This window comes from Sus scrofa, chromosome 3 (genome assembly GCF_054392235.1).
Source record: "Sus scrofa isolate SSC_HxYL_T2T_F1_AM1 chromosome 3, Sscrofa_HxYL_maternal_Yorkshire_Landrace_v2.0, whole genome shotgun sequence".
Classification (NCBI taxonomy): domain Eukaryota; kingdom Metazoa; phylum Chordata; class Mammalia; order Artiodactyla; family Suidae; genus Sus; species Sus scrofa.
The window spans coordinates 41894213-41921452 of NC_139385.1; the positions used below are offsets into that span (position 1 = coordinate 41894213).

The 27240-nt window shown below is 41.3% G+C and overlaps 1 protein-coding gene and 1 long non-coding RNA gene across 28 annotated transcripts in view; both read right to left on the minus strand.

Moving 5' to 3' along the window:
• The window catches only part of RBFOX1 (RNA binding fox-1 homolog 1), a 2264635-nt gene that overhangs the window by 516523 nt on the left and 1720872 nt on the right, over positions 1-27240 (minus strand). The gene's annotated exons all lie outside the window — the stretch shown is intronic.
• On the minus strand, positions 2122-6003 carry LOC146404559 (uncharacterized). Its single transcript, XR_014840861.1, has 2 exons — positions 5659-6003; positions 2122-5252 (listed from the first exon to the last, which is right to left on the minus strand). It is a non-coding gene; the product is annotated as an uncharacterized LOC146404559 (long non-coding RNA).

Sequence of the window (27240 nt, forward strand, 5' to 3'; positions counted from 1 at the left end):
AGAACATCTGAATTTGGTTGAGCTGAATTGGATCACCTTACCACCTGCCTTGTCTGTACTCCCTGCATAGCGGGGCTTCTTGGCCTCTGTAAGCCTTGGAGTCTGAAGCCCCCATCTAACAAAGCCCTACTGGGGTTCTGAGAAGTCCCCCAGTCTAGCAACTTCCTCACTGTAGCCCCTCAGACTAACTCTCTCTACAGATACTGTGCAAACTCTCTCACAAAAATGCCAACCAGGAGTACCCGTTGTGGCTCAGGGGTAACAAACCTGACTAGTATCCATGAGGATGAGGGTTCGATCCCTGGCCTTGCTCAGTTGGTTAAGGATATGGCATTGCTCTGAGCTATGGCATAGATCGCATCTGTGGCTCGGATCTGGCGTTGTTGTGACTGTGGTATAGGCTGGCAGCTGCCACTCTGATTCAGCCCCTTGTCTGGGAACTTCCATATGCCACAGGTGCAGTCCTGGAAAGAAAGAAAGAAAGAAAGAAAGACGGCCAACCACCATGAGGCTAGAACCATAAAATGCCCTTCAAGCACCAGAGAGTCTGAGACATTTGATGCAAGAGCCACCATTCCTTCTTTCCTGCTCCTCCATTTCCCCTCTCTTCCCGCTGGTTTTGAAAACAGTTCATGGAATTGCACAGAAAGGGCATCGATAGATTAAAAACTGTTTCCCTCTAATAAAATGTTAAACGATGTTGAAAATTAATCACCAGGGCTGTTGTGCTGCCCTCCTCAGAGGGAGACGGCTCGGGAAATTTAATAAATTATTATCACAATGATGTTCCTGTTACAGAATTTGCATTTCATTCCCAAGGCTTGTATTCAGCCTCAAAGTTGCCTGATGATGGTTAATAAAACCAAACGGGACTCTTTTGCCTCGATGGTTAGAGGGCTCCCCTTAGCGTGGTCTGTCGAAGGGTATTCTTTGGACTTCATGCTTAATTATTTCAGCTTCTGCTCTCACCCCCGTCTTTATAATTTTTGTTTCTTTAAGAAGACTAAAGACAGTATTTAATCGTGAAAATGCCCTCCTGCCGGAAACCCGCACTGTAATGATATGCCTAGCTTAAAAGCAAATCTAATCTACTTGCTTATTAAATTTAAATGTGTTTTAGGCTGATATGGTTTGAAGATGATATGTAAAATAACAGCCTCCATGGTTATAAATGTCAACTCTAAAAATTATATACAATATAACATACAAAATAAATGCTGCCTCATCTTTACATTCCGCTGTGATCAATTCATTAAACGATGTATTACAAGCCATGAGGACAACGGTAAAACGCAAGACGCCATTTGTCACAGCGTATTCTAAAGCACCCAGGAAATGCTGTAGAGATTTTTTTTTTTTTTTTTTTTTTTTGCAGCAACGGATTATAGTCCTTATTAGAAAGAGGAGGGGAAAAAAGCAGCTTTCTGATGTACCATGACCGGAATTAGTTCTCCAATCAAATATTAAAGACTGAGGAAATCCATTCCGATGACAAAGTTCCATATTAAAAAACAGGAGGGGGTGAGAGGGATTTCCTGAGGAAGAGAACACGGTAAGTTTGCTGGTGAAGAATGAAGATGGATTTCCCTTTAGGTTGTGAATCACAGTTTCATAATGCTCTCAACATACCCTTGGAGTCCCCAAACTGAATTGATGATCAGCATCCTGCGTGGGTAGGAGGAGTGGGGGCAGGCAATATACAGCCCCGAGCCCCTTCCTCAAGGTTTTAATTGAGAAGATTGGGTAGAAGCCTGGAAATTCTCATATATATATTTTTTTCCAAAAAGCATTGTTCATGATTCTCTGAACACTGACTATCTGCTGAAGCATAGCCAAGCTTTGTTTAGCACATGTGTGCGTAGTCACGTCTATTCAAACTCTTAAAACAAATTAGTGATCCAGCAGAAATGAGGAACTCTGGATGCCCCAATAAACAACTTACTGTACCCAGCAGGGACTACCGCGGCCAGAAGGACCATACACCCTTCCTGACTGCTGTTACGATGCTTCACATGGTACTAACCTCTGGACCATGCTGAATGCCCAAACTTCTCAATTTTCCCTTCCAACTTAGGTCACTTTTTACCCCTCTTAGCTCATCATTTATTTATTTCTTGAAGATTTTTATTTTTTCATTATAGTTGATTGACATGTCCTATTTCTGCTATAAAGTGACCCAGTCATACATACATATACATTCTTTTCCTCACATTATCCTCCATCATAAGGGACTACTAGAGTTCCCTGAGCTCTACAGCAGGATCTCAGTGCTTATCCACTCCAAATGCAAGAGTTGGCATCTACCAACCCCAAACTCCCAGTCCATCCCACTCCCTGCCCCTCCCCCTCGGCAACAAGTCTTTTCTCCATTTAGAGATCAGAGTTTCATTCGGAAAAAGGAAAAAGTACCTGGCTGGGAAGTCAAAAATCTCATTTGGGAATAAATTGAAGAGGGAGAAGCATCAATGCTTACAAAGGGTAACAACCAACACGGGCGGTTAGCTCTGGCCAGAAGGACTTTAAATGAAAACTATTAAGAAATAGATTTAAATGTGTGCTAACTGCACAAGTTTAGCAGTGGTGTTCTGTTCTTTAGCAGCCTTCAAAGAAGTCTAGGGATTTTGTCATTACTCAATAGAGAACTCTACATTTGGGTCACGAATGGATGTTCTGCTCAATGGTCTTCCATGCCTCTTAGACTAACGGTCCTTTTTGCTTCTACATTTGGGTTGGAGGTCATTCCAGACACATAGGTGATCAGGATGTAGCTTGACTAGAGTAGATTCTTCCAGAAAGTTGGAGGAAAGAAAAAAAAAAAACTTTATTCACGTAATGCCTTGGGAAAGTTTTGCAGAAGATTGTCTGTGGGTGTCTAAGAATCATGCAGACCGCTGATCTACGCTGTCTCGGTAATTTACAATCTCCAGTATCTTTCTTCTTGTGAGAGGCTAGTTTATATGTTAAGAAGTAATGAGATACAGGTGATTATGTCTCGCAGCGTGCCTTCTGTCCTCTGGTGTGTGCGTGAGTGGCGGGGGGAGGTGTTTTGGAATGGGAGCAATACATTCCTGGAACTGGGAAACTACCTGAATCCATGTGAGCCTGGAGATGCCATCCTCCTAGACTTCATCAACTAGAAGTCACTCAATATCCTTCAGATGCCCTAAAGTCTCAAAGTGCCTCTGGCCAGAGCTTCCTGAACCTACCTTTCCTGGGATGGTGTATCTTGCTTCCCAGGCTGCGGTTATGACCTTTGCAGTGTCAGAGAGCTTCTTCCAGTCCCTAACGACCTGCTACTGGTCTCTGCTCAACCATTTCCTGGAAGCCTCCCCATACTCTAACATTTGCTCTCTTTTTCAACCAACTGGAGACTTTTCTTCTCCCTCTGATCCCCTATCGTGTCCCCACCCCACTCTACCCCTTCCCAAGTCCAAGGACACCCTGCTGTCAAACAACAGTTTAATTCCTAATTATGGTGAGAAGAGGGGGTTGGCAAGGAAGAGGGGGATAGTTCAGATATGACACAAAATCCCAAGCAATGCATCTGGTCACCCCAAGCCAGATGCATCTCTATGGATGGGGCAATGCCTGGGGTTGACCGGTCAGCCCCTCCATTTCCAGCTTTTAGCTGGAATGTGCAGGGAAAAGAGGTGGGAGAGACCCCCTCCCAGAATGCAGACTTTGCTTTCAAATGGGCAGAGTCCTCAACCTCGAGGACTCGTGTCCTGAGACCTCCGCAGAACAGGGCCTTCTGACATTTGTATTTTCAACGGTCAACTCAATATCATTCCTCTGTACCCTTGTAGAATGCCTTGCACCATCTCTCACGGTCCTATGTTCCATCGTGATGGAAAAGGCTGCATCAGAGCCCCAAATCCATGGGGACAGGAGCACCCCAGGAGAAAAATGATGAAAGTGGTAGATGAGCCAGTGCTCATTGGACAAGTCTTCAGTGAGGTGTGGTCTTTTTGCTTGGAACCTAAAAGAGCATTCAGGGAATGGGGTGGGAGAAAACACACACACACCCACCCCAAAACATTCTTCTTCAGTTAGGGTCCATATTAGACCTCAGGAACATGCAGTAAAAGCTTCCTCCAAATGGCATTTGGAAACTAATTACAATGCAAATTTCAACTTTAGGGTTTTTAATGAAACCCTACTCAGACCACATGAAAGCACTGGTAATGCAAGACTTACAGGGCCGAAGGAAATCCCGGAAAACGTGCCCTGGCTTCTTCATTTTACCTGAAACCCTTGTGCTACCTTCTCCAGCCTAGCAGCTGTGGTCCCTCTCAGGACCCTATGCTGAATACACGGCGTGAAGGTGTGTATCCCATGACACTTACACCTCTGCTTTCTCTTCCCATCAGACAACACATCTCTTGCTGAGTTAGCTGATTCATCAAAATACTTCAACGCAATCCCCAAAATATGCCACGTTTCATGCGGAAAATGGTAAAAACGAAAGGAAAACTAAAATGAAATGAGATGGCTTATAATCCCACTAGCTAAAGATGACTATGGTTAGCACACCAAAAACATTTTTTTTTCAAGATTTTTGTTCTGTGTGTGAGCTAATTCTTCAAGTGCTGTGATTCTGCCCATACAGTTGTAGAATCTGCTTTGGTGACCTGACAACATACAGTGAGCATCTTCTAATATGACCACCATAAATTAGCCAGTTTTCTATGTCAGAAATTTAAGGTCTTTCTAATTTTTCATCATTAGCCAAAATGCTGATAAATATATATTTTTTTCTGGAGCCATGTTTGTTTCCATAATTGTTTTTGGCTGCATCCATGGCACACAGAAGTTCCCAGGCCTGGGATCGAACCCTAGCCACAGTGATGCCAAACCCTTAACTGCTAGGCCACCAGGGAACTCCTATTTCCATAAATATAAAAGGGCTTTTCCATAGTGCCAAATTATATATGCACTACTTTTTCAGACTTTGCATATACATATATATATATATTTTTGCTTTTTTAGGTCTATACCCATGGCATATGGAGGTTCCCAGGCTAGGGGTCCAATTGGAGCTACAGCTGCTAGCCTACACCACAGCCACAGCAACGCAGGATCCAAGCTATGTCTGCGACTTACACCACAGCTCACGGCAAAGCCAGATCCTTAACCCACTGTCTGAGGCCAGGGATTGAACTCTCAGCCTCAGGGTTCCTAGTCAGATTCATTTCCACTGCACCACAACGGGAACTCCCAGACTTTGCATAAATTTTTAAGTGATTGATAATCTCTCAGAAGGACTGGGGAAGGGTGCATGCATTATAAAGAAAAAAACACTTTAAATATTTATGTCCTATCCTATGCCACCTGCCCCTCCCCTCTTTACATGCAATTTCAGGAGTTCAAAGTGACTAGATAGCTATGTTACAAAAATAAGCTATAAAGGATATTTTGGGGGACTGCTGAGTAACTTTGAATATACACTGGGTATCTGATGATAGAATGGATTAAAATTAATGGTGTTAGTTGCAATAATGTCATCAGGATTTTCTATAGAATAAAATGTTTTTTATTTTTTTTTCTTTCGTATTTAGAGGTAAGCTTCAGGATGTGTGGAAACCTGCTTTCAAGTGGTTATGCAGATCTTGTCAATTCCTAAATCCCAATTTGAGTGTACGATGCCCACTGCATTACTCTTTCTCCTTTCTTATGTATGTGATGGTTTATTTAATAAAAATTTTCTAAAAAGGGACCAGAACAGGAGTTCCCATCGCGGCTCAGTGGTAATGAACCTGACTAGTATCCATGAGGACACGGGTTAAGGAACCCAACTCGTATCCATGAGCATGGGCTCGCTCAGTAGGTTGAGGATCTGGCATTGCCTGAGCTGTGGTGTAGGTCACAGACACGGCTCAGAGCTGGTGTTGCTGTGGCTGTGGGGTAGGCTGGCTGCTGCAGCACTGATTCGACCCCTAGCCTGAGAACATCCAATGTCTTGGATGTGGCTCTAAAAAGACAAAAAAAAAAAAAAAAAAAAAAGACCAGAACCACCTTCTCTGTGGGAATGGAAACACAAGATAGGTTCTGAGCAGTTCCAATGTTAAGTACTATGAGTTGACTGGCAACAACAGAATCTATTTTTGATGCACCATGATGCTACTCTGGAGTGTGCCGGCTGACAGCCAGTGACAGGAATAGCCTAAAGGATATTCTGTGAAATAACAGCATTTGTGTTTCCCACGGGCATCAGAGATCCCGACCCTGACTCTCTGGCCCCTTGATCTATATTAATGCACACTCCCAAACCATAGGGGCTAACAGCTGCTAAATACTTGATGGCAGGAGGAGAAAGGGTCATGAAGTGAGGCTCCACTGGGCATTTGCATCTTTGCCTGAGAATGTATTGGGTTTGTTGGTACCAAGGGAAGAAATGCCATGAAACGTGAATCACTTGCTCTTCACCAAGCTCCTGTGAGCCTTGCTGATGCTTAGATCTTTACTTGCCAACCTAGAGACTTTACAATTGCAAAAGGAATCCAATAGCTTGACATGTGTGTTCATCATTTAACACTTTCAGCCTGAGCAGGGAAAAGAAAAAAAGTGTATCTGAAGATACACTGCATAACTAGGACCATCTCAGAGGACTAAACTGATTTATGATTCTGACACATACATATCAGCCCAGATGTTTCTCAAGGTGTAATAAAAGTGGCAGGGTTTCTTACAAACTGGTGTGTCCCATCTGGCCGAGAATGTGTGTGTCCACAAAGATGATCCATGTTATCCTGGGAATTATTAGGATGCAATAGCATCAGAGGCAGTAGAGCCAGATAGCTCTAATCTAGTCTCATCGCTTGCAGACAAAAGCATGGACTCCAATGGACTTCCATGCAATCCATCTCTGTCAAATGCATTAAGGAAATTACCTGTCAGAAACATCATGGCTGAGATGCTGTGATTAAACACAAACACGGAAATGCTCAAGGGTACAGTGGAATCATTAGGGGGAAAAAACTATACACAAACACCTCCTTCAACTGACTTTCCTTAGAATTAATTCTGTGGCAAAATATTTGAAAACTGCAGAGAGATAGGTAACACGAAAGTCATCGTGCACCCATTCTGGCTGAAGCTGGACCCTGTGTTTCCATCCACTATCCCATAATATCCCATTGTTACATGGATAAAATGAGATCAACTCAATGGACATTCCTCGACTTACTGCATGATTTCAAATGCATTATTTAATCTAAGGCTCAATTTCCTTATGTGCAGGATGGTGCATTCATATGCATATCAGGGGTCACTGTTATGCTTCAAAGAAATAAATTTATAAAGGTTCAAGCATACATGTATCCCAGTGCAAGTATTCTTATACTTATTATTAAATAATAATTATGAGGAAGCATTATTCATGTTGTTAATTAGTATCCCCTTAAACACGCATACATGCTTAGAAGTCAAGGATCTTGTTTAAGGTTTTTAGTGGATAAGCAGATGTACAGAAACTTGGGCTCAAGGCTGTTCTGACTGTAAAAGTTCAAGCTCTTTCTACAGCTCCTCCTTGCTCAAATTCTTTAAAAATTGAAGTTTCACAAGAGTTCACAAAGAGTTCAGGTGGACGGTTCATATCTCTTTATACCCATGGGATCAGGACCTGTATAATTTGAACTCCCTGGGACTCTTAGTTTTCATACTGTGGCTAACCCAGCAAGAATGGTTTTAAAGGTATTCTAAAGGTACCAAACTTGGATAACTTCGTTAATCTTTGATCATGAGATTGAGTCCATGGGGAACCACAGGGAGGTAAGAACCTGCACATGACACAGCAGAACCAATGCCCTATGTCATAAGGTGAGTTTGCCCATATACTGTAATCACCATCATCTCTCCCCTGGAATTCTGCTAAAGCCTCCTAACTCACCCCTCTGCTTCCACGCTTGCATCCTCTCTGCAGTCCACTCTCCACAAAATTCCTATAAAAATTATCACGTGAATGATGTTCTCTCTCTGACAACTCCAACAGCTTTCTATTGCTCTGAGACTAAATTCCTTTGCCTTTGCATGAGCAAAGATTTCCTTGATCTATTTCTCCTCCATCCTTCTTCTCTCCCTCTGGTTCTTGGAGCTTTTTATTTTATTTTTTTCCTGCTCTTCAAGCCACCTTGCCCTTCTCTGCCAATGATCACACACACACACACACACACACACACACACACACACACACACGCCTTCTCATGCTGAGGCTCCCATTGTAGATCATGGCTTTCTTGCCCCACCAGGCTGCCAGCCATCCCTAGGCATCTGCACCACCCCTAGGCATTCCACTTCTCACCATCCATTTAATTTTCTTAATGACCCCATCGCAACTGAAATTTTATCCTCTCTTTTACTGGCTTACTTATTCTTTATCTCAGTCTCTTTTGAACTACTCCCCAGATTAGAATAGCTGCTTGGTATGAGCGGAGACAGATAATCTTCACACCTAAAACTACACCTGACATAGGAAGTGCTAAGTATCTCCCTATTGAACAAAACTGAAAGATGATGAAAAGATCTGCATAAACTGGAGTAATGCTAAGCCCTAGCCTGCTTTCTGGGTGAGCCATCTCTTCTATGACTCCTGCCCGGAAACTACCATTTGGTCCTGTATCCTGAGTACACATCTTCCTGCTTCAGGACCCTATGGAATCATTAACACAGGCTTCTGGGAACCTGGAAACAAAATAAACACACCTGTGTGCATTTACACACACACCACACACACATACACACACACACACACACTCTTTACTTGGAAGTATTGAAAGAGTAAATGGAGGAGGGAGCACAAAGCATCTGTTGTATCTAAACTTTGAATTGACCTCTGAATGCTTAATTATTTAACAACAGTAAATAAACGTCTTTGATTCAAGATGTCCAGTGGGCCTCAAATGCTGGTACAAAACTTTAAACAAAAAAATTACCCCTGCTTCTTCCTCTAAATTTAAGGAGAGTAATTCCCTACCTTCACGAACTTCTGCAAACTCACAAGCACACAGACTTGTAGTTATTGGAGGATATATCTTCCTAGTCCATGATGTCTTCCCAAAACAAGTCTATCTCCCCTCAGGCACATACACCTATAATAAATACCTGGCCTGTGTGAATCAACCCACTGGCTCTCAATTAATGGGACCATGTTTGGATACCAACCTCAACTGGGCCAATTTTTTTTTTGTCTTTTGTCTTTTGAGGGCCACACCTGTGGCATATGGAGCTTCCCAGGCTAGGCGTCGAGTTGAAGCTGTAGCCATGACCACAGCAACATGGTATTTGAGCCATGTCTGCAACCTACACCACAGTTCATGGCAATGCTGGATCCTTAACCCATTGAGCGAGGCCAGGGATCGAACCCGTGTCCTCACAGATATTAGTCGGGTTTGTTAACCCCTGAGCCATGACAGGAACTCCTCAACTATGCCAATTTACTTCTCTCTCCTAGAGAATTTGGAATTAAGAGGGCCATTCTCTTGGTTATACTTTTACATATGCAGAAAACATTTCTCTGTGCCTAGAATGTGTAAAGCCTTGCTTTCAATCCATCTTTGCTTGTAGGAACTTAGGTTCTAAGAGGGGAAGCATATGGTAAATGAGTGACTAAAGAACGGAAGATAATTTACGATCCTATCATGTGATTGGTATGGCCAGGGAAGACCTTTGGAAGAGGGAACATGTGTGCTGAAAGGCAATTACCATAAATAAACTAGCGACGCAAGGATCTGGGGAGAGTATTCAGAAGGAGTGTGCACAAGGTGCAAAGTGGGGAAGAAAGGTAAAATGTGATAGGTGGGCCATGCCTCACAGAGAAAATGATGAGTTGCTGTTCATGGTGCTGCTGCCTTTCCTGCTCCCAGTTTCCTGGCAAGGCGTGTCCTGTTTCTCTCCCTCCTCTGGTATCCTCTTGGCATCTTCGGAATGTTTTCAAACAAAAGTCTCCCTCTTCACTTAAGGGAGCCTGAAACGAATTTCTGTTCTTTTCACCAAGAAGAATTAGGACTCCCTCTTATCCCACAGCTCACCATAGCATATCAGGAAATGGGCAAAAAGCTTGCAGAACAAGAAATGAGAGCAGATATTCAGCTGCTGCTAAGCCTTTTGAGGCCAAGAAAATGAGAGATCTTACCGAGTTTAATTGTGAGATTGTGTCATGAAAAAAAAAAATCAGGCTTCAAGGAGGGAGGAAGATCTTTTTACTTGTTTTTTTTTTTTTTTTAAATCTGTGACCTCAGCATTCAAGCTAAGGTCCCTGAAGAAGAATGTCACTGCTTACAAAACAGGGAAATGTCTACTCTTCAACGGCTTCACATAGTTCATAATTTGAGGAATGTTTCAAACTCTCTGACCCTCAAAGCTAATTATCTAGGTCAAAGATACCTAATAAATTTCATCTTATGAGACAACTACAAACCATTAGTGGTAACTAAAAAAAATCTGCCATGAACACACTTCTGAATTTTTAATCAGTTCCTCTGTGAAAAAGGTTGTGATCATCTAGTGATGTGAGCCATGGATGGTGGACGAGTAGGATGGATGATGGTCTCTTCATCCACTCACCACCTCTGGCCAAAGGAATTAACCCCTTTCTTCCTCATACTGTGACGGTTGAGATCTTTCTTTTCCTAGCAACTATTTCGAAACCATTTTGCATGCAGTTTTTCGGAAAGCTCTCCTCTGCAAGGAGAAATACTTTTGTAATATTAGTATAACCAAAAAAATAAATAAATAAATAAATAAAAGCACTCTAAAATTCTCAGGCCGTCATACTCTGATCCCTTACTAACCAATGAGCAAGAAAGAGGGTAGGGAGACAAAGAAGAAAAAGGAGTTTGGAGAGGGCAGAAAAGGATGGAATGGTATTTCTTTTACTGATTCTGGTCCTTCATGCATTCAATACTTATTCATTCATTTCTCATGACCATGGCGCGCTGTAAGTAGCATTTTCCCGCTTAGCAGCTGAGAAATGGCAGCTCAGAGAGGTTCAATGACTCTTCCAAGGCCGTCTGGCTGAAAAATAGTAGGCAGAATGGAAACACTCTGTTCAAAACCCCTGGCCACTCCTTTCCATTAGGGGGTCAGTAAACTATGGACTGAGGATGAAATCTGTCTTTCCGCCTACTGTCGAAAATGCCAGATTTATTGTCACACAGCCACACTCATTTGCACATTGCCTGTGACCTCTTTTGCTACAAAGTTGAGTAGTTATGACAGAGAGGGTACAGTCCACAAGCCTAAATATTTAATATATTGCCCTTTATAGGAAAAAAAGTTTTCCAACCAATGCTTTACGGCATTGTGATGAACCTTAAGCATAAAATCATAAACCTGACACATACTTCTTTTTAACCATGATGCTTAAAATAAACCTTCCCTGTGGTCATATTTTGCCTAAATATTTTCACCTTGAAGCAAGTATCCTGGCTTTTTTTTTTTTTTTTTTTTTTGGTCATAATAACTCACAGTAGAAATGGAGCAGAGGAGTGTAGGGAAAGATGATTTTCCCCAAGCAAATCTCTTGCAATCCTTTCTAACACCGCAGGGAACTATCTCACCTTTTACAGGCAAGGGAAGAAAATAGTGTCACTACCCTTCATGCCACCTCATCTATCAGCCTATGAAGTACTATCCAGTAAAATCAAAGGGCTCTACCAGGTAAATCAATACCAGTGCATAAACAAGTTTATGATTTGGCTTTCCAAAAACAAGCCTTTTCAATGTAGGGACTTGCCCTGCCCTGCATATCTGATGAGAGGAGTGTCCCATCATGAGAAGACAGGCTTCCAGAAACTCTGCTCCTGTCCGGCTGTGTGGTACATCAGTCACTTACTTAACCTCTCTGAACCTCAGCTTCCTACCTGAAAAAAATGGAAAGAAGAATAGCACCTTCCCTCCTTGCAGAATTACATTGGAATTTAAATAGTGAATATATGTAAAGTACATTAAAAGATTGTGTGGCAGATAGTAAGTGCTATGAGAAGAACTGCTATTGTCATCTGGATAGTATTGTTTTACTGTTATTATTACGGTATAATAATAATGCTGCAAAACAGAATACCATGGGTATTGAGGGTGTGGTGGACAGAACACAGGATTTTTTTTTTTCCTAAAAGAAGCAAGCCCTGTGCAAAATTTCTGGTGAAATGGTAATTTTTTCAAAGGTTTTGTGTACAAAGGATAAGGCACCTCCAATGAATTTTTGGTTTTTGTTGTTGTTGGAATCATCCTTGGGTGGTCAGCCTGGTACTTAAGAAAAACAAAAGTGAAACACCTGTGCACATTATATTTAAAACCTCTGACAAAATGGAAACGCCAGCATCTAACAGATTGGTCCAACAGCAAACATAATCAATTGGTCTGCAGCCTGGCAAATTCTCCTACAGATTTTGGTGAATCATAAATCAGTTCAAGAAAGCACCAGACAAATTGTGAAGACTGAGCAAATCATTGAGAGAGATGGAAGGCAGAGAAAATTATTCTCCAAGGAGAAAATTTTTAGAACTGTGGTCTCTTAAGTAAGTGGGGAGAGGTGCTTTGAGAGAGAGTCTGAATGTAGAATCACTTTATATTTTCAATGGAAATGAACTCTGAAAGCAAAGCTAATTTAAGTGTCTTCCTTTGCAAAAAAATTCTGGTTAAGCATCTTTCCATCTAAAAAGCTCTGTAGTTTTATCCTACCCTCCTACCCACAAAGGCATCAAGAAAATGAACACTTCAGAATGTATCAAGTAAACTGGGAACTGACCAAAAAAAAAAAAAAAAAAAAAAGTTGAACCTTGTACATTAATTATGTATCAGATTAAAGAAACAACCATAAAAATAAAAGCAGACCTATCCTCCATGTGGCAGTTTTATTAGTTAGTTTATTACTCACCATATGGGCCGCCATAGAAAATTATAATGGGCCAGTATTGTTAGCCATAAACAAAGAGAGGCTGGATTATTATTTACGGTCTTGTTAACCAAACTGGTAAAGTCAACCAGACTGGATCCGTATAGGAAGTGAAGAGATATGTTCACTAAGCATAACTTAGTGAAAAACAAGTAAACTCCGAAGTCAAGAGACATTTGGTAGGCATGACCACGCTTGATTTTTATAGGACAGAGATATATTCCAAGGTCAGGCCTGGAATTAACAATACTGATAATGGTTTTTTAACATCCACTACAAGAAGATGATACAGTAAGGAGTGTCTGACCCTACGTCTAGAGAGTGTTGTCTTTCAGATTCCCCCCAGTGGAAAATTGATGTGAACAACTTAACTCTGTAAATTTCACACAGTGTCTTTGTTGATTACCAATTAATTACACAATCAAATCAACTGATGGAACAAAACCTTCTCAGGCTCATCCAGATCCAGCTCCCCTCCTGCTGGGCACATGGGAAGAGCACATCTGATATCTCCTTGAAGCTGGTTGAGCTATGGCCAAACTGTTAGTGACCAAGTCATTTAACTGCTGTTACAAGACCTTCCACTCTTGGTCTTTCTCAACCAAAGCAACCTAGAAGGCTGTGTGTTCCAGAAAGTGAAGCTACAGGCTGATGGTGCCTCCATCAGATGGAATCACCCTATCACCCCATGAAGTGTCGTCCAGAGCCATGATAGACTCATAAACAAGAGATCCACTTTTGTTTCACCATTACTGAGATTCTGTGGGTTATATGCATAGCCTGGAATACAATGGCTATCTATAGGAGCTTTTGTACATGGGTCATTAGATCAGAACAAAGAAGACAAAGCCTATATGTATGGCACATGCTCCCTGATTAATCTGATGAACACACCTGCAGAGGAGAAAGGGGCACTAGGACAGGAGCTGGCAAACCACAGCTCACAGGTCCAATTCTCTCTGGTTGTTTAAATAAAGTTTTATTGGCCCACAGCTGTGCTCATTCATTTATGTATTGTCCAAGGCTGCTGGAGTCTTCCAACAGAAGAGTTGAATATTTGTAGCAGAAGCCGTTAAGACCTGCAAAATATAAAATATTTATGGTCTGGCTCTTTACAGAAAAGGTTTGCTGACCCTGGCACTAGAATTTTGTGGAAGCTCCCTGTTTCCTGCTACAGCCTTGTTAATAATGCAACTTGCTTGCATTGCAGCACCATAGCAAGCAGACTGTCTAACAAAAAGGAGGTGCTGACAACCCTACTGAAAATAAGACACAGGGTAGAAGACCTTCCATTGCGTCTCTGACCTACTTCTTCTCTTTTCATCAGCTCTTGAGGGCCCCAGAGACTTCTTTTTTGTTTGTAGAATGGATACTTTTCAATTTAGTCTTGTCTACAGAGAACCAGGCTGAAAGAGGGCCACGTCTGCAGTTCCTCTTTCCTTGATGCGCTCACTGTTCACCACATGGGGAATCCTCCTGAGCAAAAGCATGTACCCATCAATCAAAAGCCAAGTGGTCCTCTATCAATCTCGCGATAATGGCTATGAGGTCTCTCCAAACCAGCTTTTTTTTGTAGCCCACATCTGGATTTATCTGCAGCCTGGGCTGGTGTTTGAATGCCAGTGAGATCCCATGAGACAGTGACTATTTGCTTTGCTGTCGAAAATTATCTTGTAAATAAATTACTAAAGAGAAACTCTAAACTTCTAATCTGATATTGGAGATATTTAAATAAGAAACCTAAAAATATGATATCACTTATATGTGGAATCTAAAATATGGCACAGATGATCCTATCTCAAAAACAGAAACAGGTCATGGACTTAGAGAGCAGACTTGCGGTTGCTGGTGGGGAGGAGGAGGGGTGGGATGGACTGGGAATTTGGGGTGGTGGATGCAAACTGTTACATTTGGAATGGATGGGCATTGGGGTCCTACTGTACAGCTCAGGGAACTGTGTGTGATTGGGTCACTTTGCTGTACAATGGAGACTAAAAAAACATTATAAATCAACTATAACAAAAAAAATATATTCCTCCCAGCCCTACACTTGGCTCTTCTGTATTCTTTTATACTTCCTTATTTTTTTTCATTGCACTAATCACTAATAGTTTGTGTATGTAGGTGCAAATGCATTTATTCACAAGTTTATTGTCTCTAGTCCGAGCCGTAATGAGAGCAGGGATATTACCTTATTGTCTGCGTTATTTGATCTGTTGTATCTAAAACAAGGGTTGGGAAACTTGTCCTTTAAAGGGCCAAAGACAACCCTCCTGCACTGTTGGTGGGAATGTAAACTGGTACAGCCACTATGGAGAACAGTTTGGAGATACCTTAGAAATCTATACATAGAACTTCCATATGACCCCACAATCCCACTCTTGGGCATCTATCCGGAAAAAACTCTACTTAAACGAGACACGTGCACCCGCATGTTCATTGCAGCACTATTCACAATAGCCAGGACATGGAAACTACCCAAATGTCCATCGACAGATGATTGGATTCGGAAGAGGTGGTATATATACACAATGGAATACTACTCAGCCATAAAAAAGAACGACATAATGCCATTTGCAGCAACATGGATGGAACTAGAGAATCTCCTCCTGAGTGAAATGAGCCAGAAAGACAAAGACAAATACCATATGATATCACTTATAACTGGAATCTAAAATCCAGCACAAATGAACATCTCCTCAGAAAAGAAAATCATGGACTTGGAGAAGCGACTTGTGGCTGCCTGATAGGGGGGGAGGGACTGGGAGGGATCAGGAGCTTGGGCTTATCAGACACAACTTAGAATAGATTTACAAGGAGATCCTGCTGAATAGCATTGAGAACTTTGTCTAGATACTCATGTTGCAACAGAAGAAAGGGTGGGGGAAAAATGTAATTGTAATGTATACATGTAAGGATAACCTGACCCCCTTGCTGTACAGTGGGAAAATAAAAAAATAAATAAATAAATAAAGGGCCAAAGAGTCAATAGTTTAGGCTTTGAATGTCATACAGTCTGTCTTGGTCACAGCTACTTAACTCTGTTGTTATAGCACAAAGAAGCCATACACAGTATGCAAATGAATGGGTGTGGCTGTGTCCCAATAAAACTTTATTTACAAATACAGGTGGAGGGCAGGTTTTGTCCTGAGAGTTATAAACTAGACCACTGTGTGACACAGCAGGCACCTCATAAATACCTACTGTATGTGTGATACACAGAATGAATTCATCATAGCATCATCAAGGAGTTCTCGTTCTGACTCAGGGGAAATGAATCTGACTAGTATCCATGAAGACGCAGGTTTGATCTCTGCCTTGCTCTGTGGGTTAAGGGTCCGGCATTCAGTGAGCTGTGGTGTAGGCCACAGATGTGGCTCAGATCCCTCATTGCTGTAGCTGTGGTAGGCTGGCAGCTATAGCTCCAATTGGACCCCTAGCTTGGGAAGCTCCATATGTTGTGGGTACAGCCCTAAAAAGAAAAAAAAAATGATAGCCATCATCAAATGAAGGGATAGACTATGTGAATGAATGAATGAAAGAAAAATCTCAACTCTATGTGGTTAGAGAGTAGTCACTCTGTACAGACCATCTGTCAGGCTTTCTTCCAGGTTCCAGTGATATAAAATCAAATGTAACACAAAAATTTATAACAGCTAAAGAAATTCAGAATGATGCTAAGCACTTTATATGCATTATCTCATTTAATCCTATCAAAGATTTTTAAGAATCTAGTATGGTTATTAATCCCATTTCACAGCTGAGTTAACCCAAGCTTAACATGGTTAAGTAGCTTGGGCGAAATCACACACACACAACATGGAGTGCCAGGATTCCAATGGCAGAAATCTGATTTAAAGGACATGCTCTTAGCTTAATCACCCCAGTGGTCTGTTTAGAGGGGACGTCAGCTGGCTGAAGTCCATCTTGGTCACGCTTCAAAATGTGGGGATGCTGACCTTGGCCAGCTGCTATGCACTTGCCTCCGCAGGTATTTGGTCTTCTGTTCACAGAGCTTGCAAGCTTTGAAAATCTGAGCAACAGAGGAACCCATACCTTGGGCTTGTATATGCTCAGGGGGACAAGGTATGAACCTTGAATCCTTTCGACTTCTCTAAGTGACCTTTTCCTAGAAAGCCCAGATTATCATAGCCCAACCGAGAAACATGGCAGAGCTTTGCTTTACCCTGAGAAGGAGAGAGTTATTTTATCCAGAGATAAAAGAAATTACTGTGTGGCTGGACGAGGTAACTGCACAAGCATGTACTGAGAAGGTCATGTATTGCTTTCAAGCTCCACAGCAGAGGGACTCAGCAGCAAGGCTGGGACAAGGAGCCCAGATCTTATCTTTTCCCAAGTAGGGTTCTCAGACAAAGGGTGCCTTATCCACAAATGGGATCATTTGCATATGATATCAGTGCCCCACCACCAAGTTGCCACAACCAACCTCCAAGCTATGAATATATATAAAAAATGGGGAAAGGTTCAGTTCCCTATGTGGCATTTCTGCACAAAAGGGAGGGAATTCTTTTCCCCCATTTCAGCCCCTCCACCCATTCCTTTGCTGACTTAGTCACATGGGAAAGGGGATTATAGATAGAAATGGAAAAACGCCTCCACTGAGTCCCATTTCACAGTTATTTCATTAAAAGGTGAGGCCTCTGAAAAGATACTCAACATCATTAAATATCAGGGAAATTCCAGTTAAAGCCACAATGAGATGCCACTACTCATCCACTAGACTGTCTAGAAATCAGAAGACAGAAAATACCAAGAGTGACACAACTAGGACCCTTGTATGTAGCTAGCAGGGATATAAAATGCTATCATCACTTCGGAAAAATGGTTCGGCCATTTAAGTTCAAATAAAGAACCCAGCATTTCCACTCCTCAGTATCCACTCAAGAGAAGTGAAAGCACAATAGCCAAGACATGGAAGCAGCCTAACTGTCCATCAACAGACAAATGGATTAAGATGTGGTACCTATAAACAATGAAAAACTACTCAGCCATAAGAAAGAACAAAAGAATGCCATTTGCAGCAGCATGGATGCAACTAGAGATTCTCAAACTAAGTGAAGTGAGTCAGAAAGAAAAGACAATACCACATGACATCACATATGTGGAATCTAAAATATGGCACAAAGGAACTTATCTACAAAACAGAAACAGACTCCCAGACATAAAGCACAGACAGACGTGTGGATGCCAAGGGAAAGAGGGGTAGTGGGAGGGACTTGGATTTTTGGTTACTAGATATAAACAATTACATTTAGAAGGGATGAGCAATGAGGTCCTACTGCGCAGCACAGGGAACTGTATCCAATCTCTTGGGATAGAACGTTGTGGAAGATAATATAAGAAAGATAATGTGTGTCCATGCATGACTGGGTCAGTTTGCTGTACCGGTCGAAACTGGTACAACATTGTAAATCAACTATACTCTAATAAAAAAATGTTTTAAATCACCCAGTACAATAAAAAATGAGAAGTAAAAGCATACGTTCACACAAAGACATGGAAACAAATGTTCATAGCAGAATTATATATAATATCTCAAATCTGGAAACAATCCAAGGATCCATCAATTGGTGAACAGATAAAATGTAAGAGATCCATGCAACGTACTATCACACCACAATAAAAAGAAATGAACTACTGATACGTAAATACAGATGAAGCTGAAGAATATTCTGCTAAGTGAAAGAAGCTAGAATCAGATTATTCACTGCATGATTTTATTTATATGATTCCTCCAGGGAAGGCAAATCTAAAAAGATAGCAGATGACTGGTTGCCTTACATGGAGGGTTTGAGTGGAACCAATTACAAACAGGCACAGGGTAACTCACTGGAGTGGTGGAAACATTCTAAATGAGGTTTGCGGCCATGCCTGCATATCCATAAGTTTACTGAAAATTGAATTGTACATTTATAATGGATGGATTTTATGATACAAGGTTATAACTCAATAAGCTAAAAACAAATAAAAAGTTCATGTGCAAGATTATTTTCTTTCAGTTTCTCAATCTCCGTTCTCGAGTTATGTTTTGTGCCAAGAGTCATTCCATGCGTTGGTTTTGGTGGAAGCTACAAATCACAGTCACAGAGCTGGGGTTATAGGACTCACAAGTGGAAAATAAATGAGTTCCCTCATAGCACAGTGGGTTAGGGATCTGGTGTTGTCACTGCTGTGGCTCTGGTCACTGCTGTGATGGGAGCTCAATCTCTGTTCCAGGAACTTCCACATGCCATGGGCATGGCCAAAAAACAAACACATTTTTAAAAAATGGAAAATAAAATACTCTTTTTCCTTCCACAAGACACAAGCACAACCAAACAATGTTTTTCTCCAGGATTTTTCTAAATGAAGTCAAATCAAGAACACTATTTCCTCTGTTGTTTTAAGTTGCTTAGAATGCTTTTGGCTGCAAATAACACACATCCAGTTCAAACTAGCCTAAACAATACAGGAATTAAGTAGTTTATAGCACAATAATTCCAGAGCCAAGATTAAGCATAGTTGCTTTCACTCTAATTGAGGTTTTAAGTCAAATACCCTGTTACTGACCAGCTGGGTCATGGTCTAATGGTAGACCAAAGCCTGGCTTCCAGAGTGAAATGTTGACAAGGGGTCCTGATGACCACCTCAGACCAATGAAGACCTCTCCCACTCCACGTCCAAATGGGGATGATGTCATATTCTCTAGTGTCACATGAACTCCATGTTGAGAGATGGGGGTACGAGAATCCATGGGAAACCATGAGCTAAATCAGTCTTCTCCTAGCAAGGGGGAGAAAATTATGGAATCTAGAAGAACAACCAAGTGGACTCACAATAAAGGTTTGAGAATAAAATTCCAAGTATGCCAGTGTTTGATACCTGCCTGGTAGAGAAAGCCCATCTTTATAGGAAAGGAATGAAGCAATCTATGGGAGACTGAGAGCTGCAGACCAGCTGGCATGCCACTGTGCTACGTCTTAATTGCAATGATATCCCAACCTTTTTTTGATTATATGACCCAAGAAATACACCCCCCCCTCATTTTAAACTCAGTTCAAGTGGAGTTTCTATCATTAGTAATAGACTCAAGAATGGACTTGTGGCTGCCAAGGGGGAAGGGGAGGGAGTGGGATGGATGGGGAGCTTGGGGTTAATAGATGCAGACTATTGCCTTGGAATGGATGAGCAATGAGATCCTTCTGTGTAGCCCTGGGAACTATGTTTAGTCACTTTTGATGGAGCCTGATAATGTAAGAAAAAAGAATGTATACATGCATGTGAATAAAAAGATTAATTCCACTATAAATATATCTTAACTGACTTTTCATGGGAAGGGACAGTACATTTCATAAGAGGGTCACGCAAGCTTCATTCAGCATCCAGCATATGCTACAACACACGTACTTGATAAATATTTGTTGAGGGCATAAACCCCCACCTACCAGCTCATGATGTTTGAACTCTTTCTTGGAAAAGACCAAAGGATTGGCCTTTCAATTCATTTCTCAGTGTGCCCCAAGGTGGGATGTGTTTATTCCCAAACCTCACCTGTCAGAGTAGCAAATACTTGGATCAAATAACTTAGCAAATAACTTGGATCACATAACGGTTATGACATGAGGCTGAGAATATCACTGTATTCAATTTTATGATGCTTTGTGCTGTAAGTGGAACTTAACTGTAGATGAGCCTATGAAATTATTTCCTCTATAGATGATTAAAATAAAAAACGTTCTAAATTTGTTCCACCCTCTCTGAGCCATTCTCCGTCTTAACTACTACCTCCTAATATCGTTACTGCTCTTTCCCTAGTGTTTCTGAAAATTGCATTCAAAGTGTAAAAATAGTTTGCAGTACTGTAATTGAAATGACAAATGCTGAAATACATGGAAGGAAGCAAGAAGTAAAGAGATAAAATGGCTCCATGAAAAAAAAAAAAAAAAAAAAGGCCTGTCAAACGGAACTCAATTTTGCACAAAACATTTGAAACTAGCACCCTCCTTTCTGAATCTCACAGCATAGATATGCACATATACCTGGTGGTTTCTGAAATCTGTTTTATAGCATTAAAGTGAATGGGGTTTGGAGGGACATGTGTTTTTGGCAGTGGCACTGTGTTTTAGCTAATCCAGTATCCTTATGATACTGGATTCTAAACGCAGGTTTGCTCTGACTAAATTTCCATAGCCTATGGTGAAATTTTTCTTTTATTTTTATACTACTAACAAAATAATTCTGCAACCTTACTATGACAGATTAGATGAAATAATATTTTTATGCATCAATCATCATTATTAATCAACTGTATCCACTCAAGTGCTGTTTTTGATTCTGAGTTCATAGTCTTCCTGTTGGGTATTAAAGGGTCATTTCCATCAAAAGGATTTCAGGGAAAGTAGATTTTTATATGTTTGCTTTTGTTATGTTTGTGATTTTCTTTTATACAGAAACCCCATGGGGTGGGTCCCCAAATTTAGTTTTAAAATAATGTTGCTCTAGGAGATTTGAGTGTTCTGCTTTAAAACCCCACCCGCAGGTCAGTTTTATATTAAGGAGGATAATTATCTCTCCACGTTCCCCAAACCTGCACTTCAGAAGGCAAGGTGCCAGCTGTTTCATTTCATATTGGGAAGACAACGTTCACTGTGAAAAACCAAAAATGAAGATTTTTGATCCTGCCACTTCTTCCCCCTTGAAGGTCAACTCCTAGCCAGGTGTCAAGACTCTCTTCAGTCTCCTGATTTCAGCCTCACACTGACACTGCTGGCATAACCTGGGATGATGTGTGTTCCAGGTAACTCAGAGAGAGATGTGTGTGTGTGTGTGTGTGTGTGTGTGTGTGTGTGTGTTATTTGAGATGTGATGGAAACGGGAAAGCTAATTACATTTAATGGAACTTGGCACAGTTTCTCAGGAGGTGGTGTTCATTTGCAGAAGGTAGCACTTCTAATTTACTGATAAAAGGCTAAGGATCAAAGGGTGGGAGAGGTTAAGAGAGAGAGATAAGTATGTATTTTTTATCCACCCCTGCCACGGTGGGAATAACAACTTCTTCCACATTCTAAACACTCCAGTGGGAAGATATGGTTTTATTACATACTTTTTTAAGAGAATGTGTGGGGCATTGGGGAATTAAAAAAATGCAAGTGTGTGTATGAAGGGAGTGGGGTTTTCTTAACGGGCTGGGAAAGCCCTGTTGTGGTAAACTTATTGTGGAGAATGTAGATTTTAGAAAATTAGGGGAAATATGAAATTACTGGCTCATACCAAAGAACTTCACATCTGGGATGCAGAATTACAGAAACGAATGGTAATTCATAATTTATCTGATTTGGGTGCTTTGTTTTACAGATGAGCGCGTGAAGGCACACAAAGATTTTCGTTTTTTTCCAAATTGCCCAAGCTCAAGCTCATGTGGATCCTTGAGAAAACCAGAACCAGAACTTAGCCTCTCTGTGAACATTATCCACTATATTTATTGCACCACCCAGCCTCAAAGACAGGAACCGGGGAGGTGGGGGGGCTGAGTCCTTTCTTTCTGGAAGTTGGTCTCCCTGGGGACACATCCTGCCTTAAGTGGCACTCAGTGTGTCTCAGTAATCACCCTGCTTTAAGCTATATGGTAAGCAAAATTTTACGCATAAAAAAAGACATTGGTAAAGACAATATCCCAAGGACTCGGAAACTTCAGTGGCGCATTGAGACAGATTGATAATGAGTTATTACAGTTCTGATGCTTATATGCTCGGAAAACACTGGCTGATTGCTTACTGTATAAATAAACCCATTTGCAATGGCATGTCTGGTATGGTGGAGTAAATGGAAATGGCCTTTTCCATATTATTGATAAAAACACCAGTGCTCAGAATGCTAACAGAGAAAATTATGTTTTGAACATTGAGGTGGGCTTCTGGGCACAGATTTTCCTGTTGTGCTGAATTCTGTAGTGCATTAAAGATCCAGTCGGAAAGAAATGTCTTTCTATAATCCTACGATCCAGTTGGGGAGATTCGACAAACTCATGTCTATCAGTAAGACAATATACAGTACAGGTCAATGTGGCACGGATGACATCAGTCATTTAGTAAGAGCATGCTAGCATTTTCTCAGAATCCCCAGTAAACTGGGGGGGTACTGGAGTGTTGTTCTCTCATTACCTCTCTCATGGAAGTTTCAAAGAGTTCAAGGTGCTTGCCCAAGATCATACTTTTTGGAGGGACGGACCTGGGATTTAATCCTGGATGGGTCTGCTCTGCACTACTCTTCATCAGAGGTTAGCTGGCAATATCCGTGAGGGTCCTGAGAGTTCAAGAATACAGGGAGACTATCCCGGAAGAAAGTTGGGATTTAGCTGGGGCTCAAAACTTACATAAGACTTAGATGAAGAGACATCCTGGGTGGAAGGCAGAGACTGAGCAGAGGTCAAGAAGGATGAGAGAGGGTGCTTGATGTCATCGCCAGCAAGAGAAAAATGGGGGACCCTAGACATGAAGGTAGAGTCTAGAAAGACCAGTTGGTTCAAAAGAGCAGCATGGAGATGCCTAAGATATGGTCATTGAACAAGGACTGGACCCTGTGGGTTCCATGTGGGCTCTGAGATCAGATTTTACGTCTGAGTTGAAGCTTCACTCCCACCTTAGCAATCTTTATCCTTTCTCTAAGAGTCCGTCTCCTCATTAGTCACTCATTTGACCAACAAACATGGATCCCAGATGATAGGCAAGGCACTGTTTCAAACACTGAGACTTCAACAGAGAACAAAACAAACCTTAAAAACCCTGCCTTGGGCTAAAGGCGATCCAGAGTAGGTACTGCTCAGACAGGGGAATCAAACAGGTAGACCAGGCTAATTTCTCAGCCTGCCACATAGGAAGTGCCCAGTGAATAAGGGTGGCAGAACAAAGAGGATTCCTCATCCTTATTGTCACTATTGTGATCATATGATTAATTTTGTCATTGTGTCATCTATACTTCCTATGTGAGAGGTTTCAGGAATGTGAAGGTATCTCTGTGCAATGCATAAGATAATATTAATTATCCAGTGCACATGTGCCAAAATACTAATTATCTCAATTGTGTCTTTTTTTTTTTAATCTGAAAATATCGCCCATGTAAAAGGAGAAGGCAGATGAATTAAGGCTCTGAATCATCACAGGCAAGAAAATAGCCTTAACATCGATGTGGCAGTAAAACTTGTACTGAATTTTGGTGCCGTCACTTACGCTGAGCTTCAGTTTCTTCATTTATAAGTGGGGCTAATAGTGCATTTGTCCTGTAAGATGTTAGGAAGATGCCGTTAGTTATGCATTATCAGGGGTTCTCAACTGGGGGATTTTGTCCTCCAGGGGATGTTTTTTGGTTGTCACTTGGAGGCAGGATCTGCTGCTGGATCTAGTGGGTAGAGTAGAGTTGCAGGATGCTGCTTAACATCCTGCACGTGCATAGAGCAACTCCCCTTCCCAACAAAGAATTATCTGACTCAAAACATCAACAGTGCCAAGGCTGAGACAACCCTGATATACAGAAAGCCCTTAGCACAATGCTTAGCATCTCACAGGAACTTAAAAATGATGATGATGAAAATAATTCCTTTGTTGTTGTTATTATAATGATCATTTACTTCAACCCCATCACACTGCACCCTGTCCATGTAAAGAGGAGGAAACTATGGCCCTGGATGTTGGCAGAATGTGAAATAATGATGGTGGTTGTCTTCTTATTAGGTGAGAACTTCGCATTTTCCCTACTCCAAAACACTGGCTGATTTGTATCTTTTTTCTTCCATATCCAAACACCTTATTGTCAGTGTAACAAATACCGTATATAAAAATCAGTTATGATTCTGGGCCATGGCTTATTTCTTTTTAATTAGGATATTAGAATTATTCCCCATGGAGTTCACCCAAGGAAGGACATCACAAAACCTTAAAAAAAAAAAAAATATATATATATATATATATATATATATATATATATATATATAGTGTTAAAAAATGGAGTTAAGACTAAAATAGAGCCACACTCTTCCCATTTGAAAGTATATTTGTTCATGTCAGGAGAATGAAGGCTGCATGAATTATTCATTAGAATAACAGTTTATTGGCAAAATTGTTGTCTTTGGATGGTATGCATTATGGAGTGAATAAATAATGTGGGACGGATATTTTTAGAGACTGAAGAGTAAATCTAGGAAGAAAATTCGTAACAGGAAGGAAAGGAAGTTATGGCTAGAAGTGGTTGAGGCTTCTCAGTGAAATATGCCAAGGACATAAAAATCGCCCCAACCAAGATGTAAAGTAGAAAAAACAAGTCAAGCCCTTCTAACTGCTTTCCTCTTGCCTGTGTGTGGCTCTTTCTATTAAGTTTTAACTGAAGGCTTTCTGTCCCAGTATGGATGAAATTAATTAGGTTTCCTGCAGTGACCTGCCTGAGCTAGCTGATGAGGTTCACAAATTCATCTTCCCAGGCTAGGGGTCGAATTGGACCTGCAGCTGCCAGCCTATGCCACAGCCGCAGCCATGCCAGATCCAAGCCACGTCTGCAACCTACGCTACAGCCCAGAGCAATGCTGGATGCTTAACCCCCGAGCAAGGGCAGGGATCGAACCCATCTCCTTAAAGTTACTAGTTGGGTTCGCTACTGCTGAGCTACAGTGGGAACTCCTATTATGTGCATTTTTAAAAAGACGTAATTGACATATAGTGTTTGAAGTGTATAATAGGGTGATTTGAGACATTTATATCTTCAATATGATCCACACCAATAGCTAACAAGTAACTCTCAGGTCACTCAGTTATCATTTCTTTCTTGCGCTGAGAACATTTCAAAGCCAGTCTCTTAGCAACTTTGGAGTATATAAGACAGCACTGACTATCATCACAATACTATGTATTAGATCCCCAGAACTTATTCATCTTCTAACTTCAGGCTTGTACCTTTTGACCAACATCTCTGCAAATCCCCCATTCCCCTCCCCTAGCAACCACCACTCTGCGCTCTGATTCTATGGATTCAGCTTTTCATGGGAGCTTATCATGTAAGTGATAGCATCCAGTAGTTGATTTTCTCTGTCTGAATTATCTCACTTAGCATAATGCTCTCAAGAGCCACCCCTGTTGTCACAAAAGGCGTGATTTCTTTCTTTCTCATAGCTGCATTCCATTCCACTGGGCGTCTTCTTTATCCATTCTTCATCCATTGACAAGCATTTAGATTGTTTCCATATCCTGGTTACTATAAATAATGCGACACTAAACATGGGAGTGCAGGTATCTTTTCAATATCCTGTCTCCATTGACTTGGGACGTACACTCAGAAGGATGATTCCTGCATCATGCAGTAGTTCCTATTTTTAATTTGATGAGGAACCTCCATCCTATTTCCATAGTTGCTGAACCAATTTCCATTCCCACCAACAAAGGGAATGGGCTTCCCTTGTCCTTCCATCCTCACCAGCACTTCTTTCTTGTCTCCTTGGAAATAGCCATTTTAGCAGGAGTGCGGTGATAGCTCCTTGTAGTTTTGACTTGCATTTCCTTGGTGACTAGTGATGCTGAGCGTCTTTTCATTTACTTGATGGCCATTTGGAGGTTTCTCCTTGGAAAAAGGTTTATTTAGTTCTTTTGCCCATTTTAAAATCAGATTGTTAATTTTCTGGCGACGGCGTTGTAGGGGTTCCTAATATATTTTGAATATTAACCCCTTATCAGATATACAGTTTGCAAATATTTTCTCCCATTCCGTAGGCTGCCTTTTCATTTTGTTCCTGAAATCTTGTCCAGCTTCACCGGTGCAGTTTAACTCCCCAGTGCATATCAAGCAACACTTTTCTTCCTTCATGCTCTAGCCAGCTGCACGTTAGAGCCGGGTTCATTTCCTGCTCAGGGTGAAGAAACTCACTTACGCTCTCCAAACCTTCTAGATCAAACCTCAGCTTGCTGGGAGAACCACACCCCCATCAGCAATATTAATACCAAGCTGCTGCGCATAGAAAAGCTGTCACTGGCAAGTGAATTTTAATGTTGATTGATGCAACAGAGAGGAGACCATTTTGTTTTTCACTGAATCCCTTAAATGCAGCTAACGCTGTAAACTATTCCAGAGCATTTTATGTTTTTTCCTCTGGGGATGAAAAACCTGCTTCATAAAAAATTGAAATCTAAAAAAAAAAAAAAATCCCCACTTTTTGTGGTTCTACACAGTGAAGAACATTCTCTTATGATCTTCCAGCGTCACGAGACGAGCACACAAACTAAACACTTTCCTAAAAGTGGGTTGGCACACTTTTTCTGCAGAGGGCCAGAGAGGAAATATTTTAGGCTCTGTGGGCGGTATGGTCTCTGTGG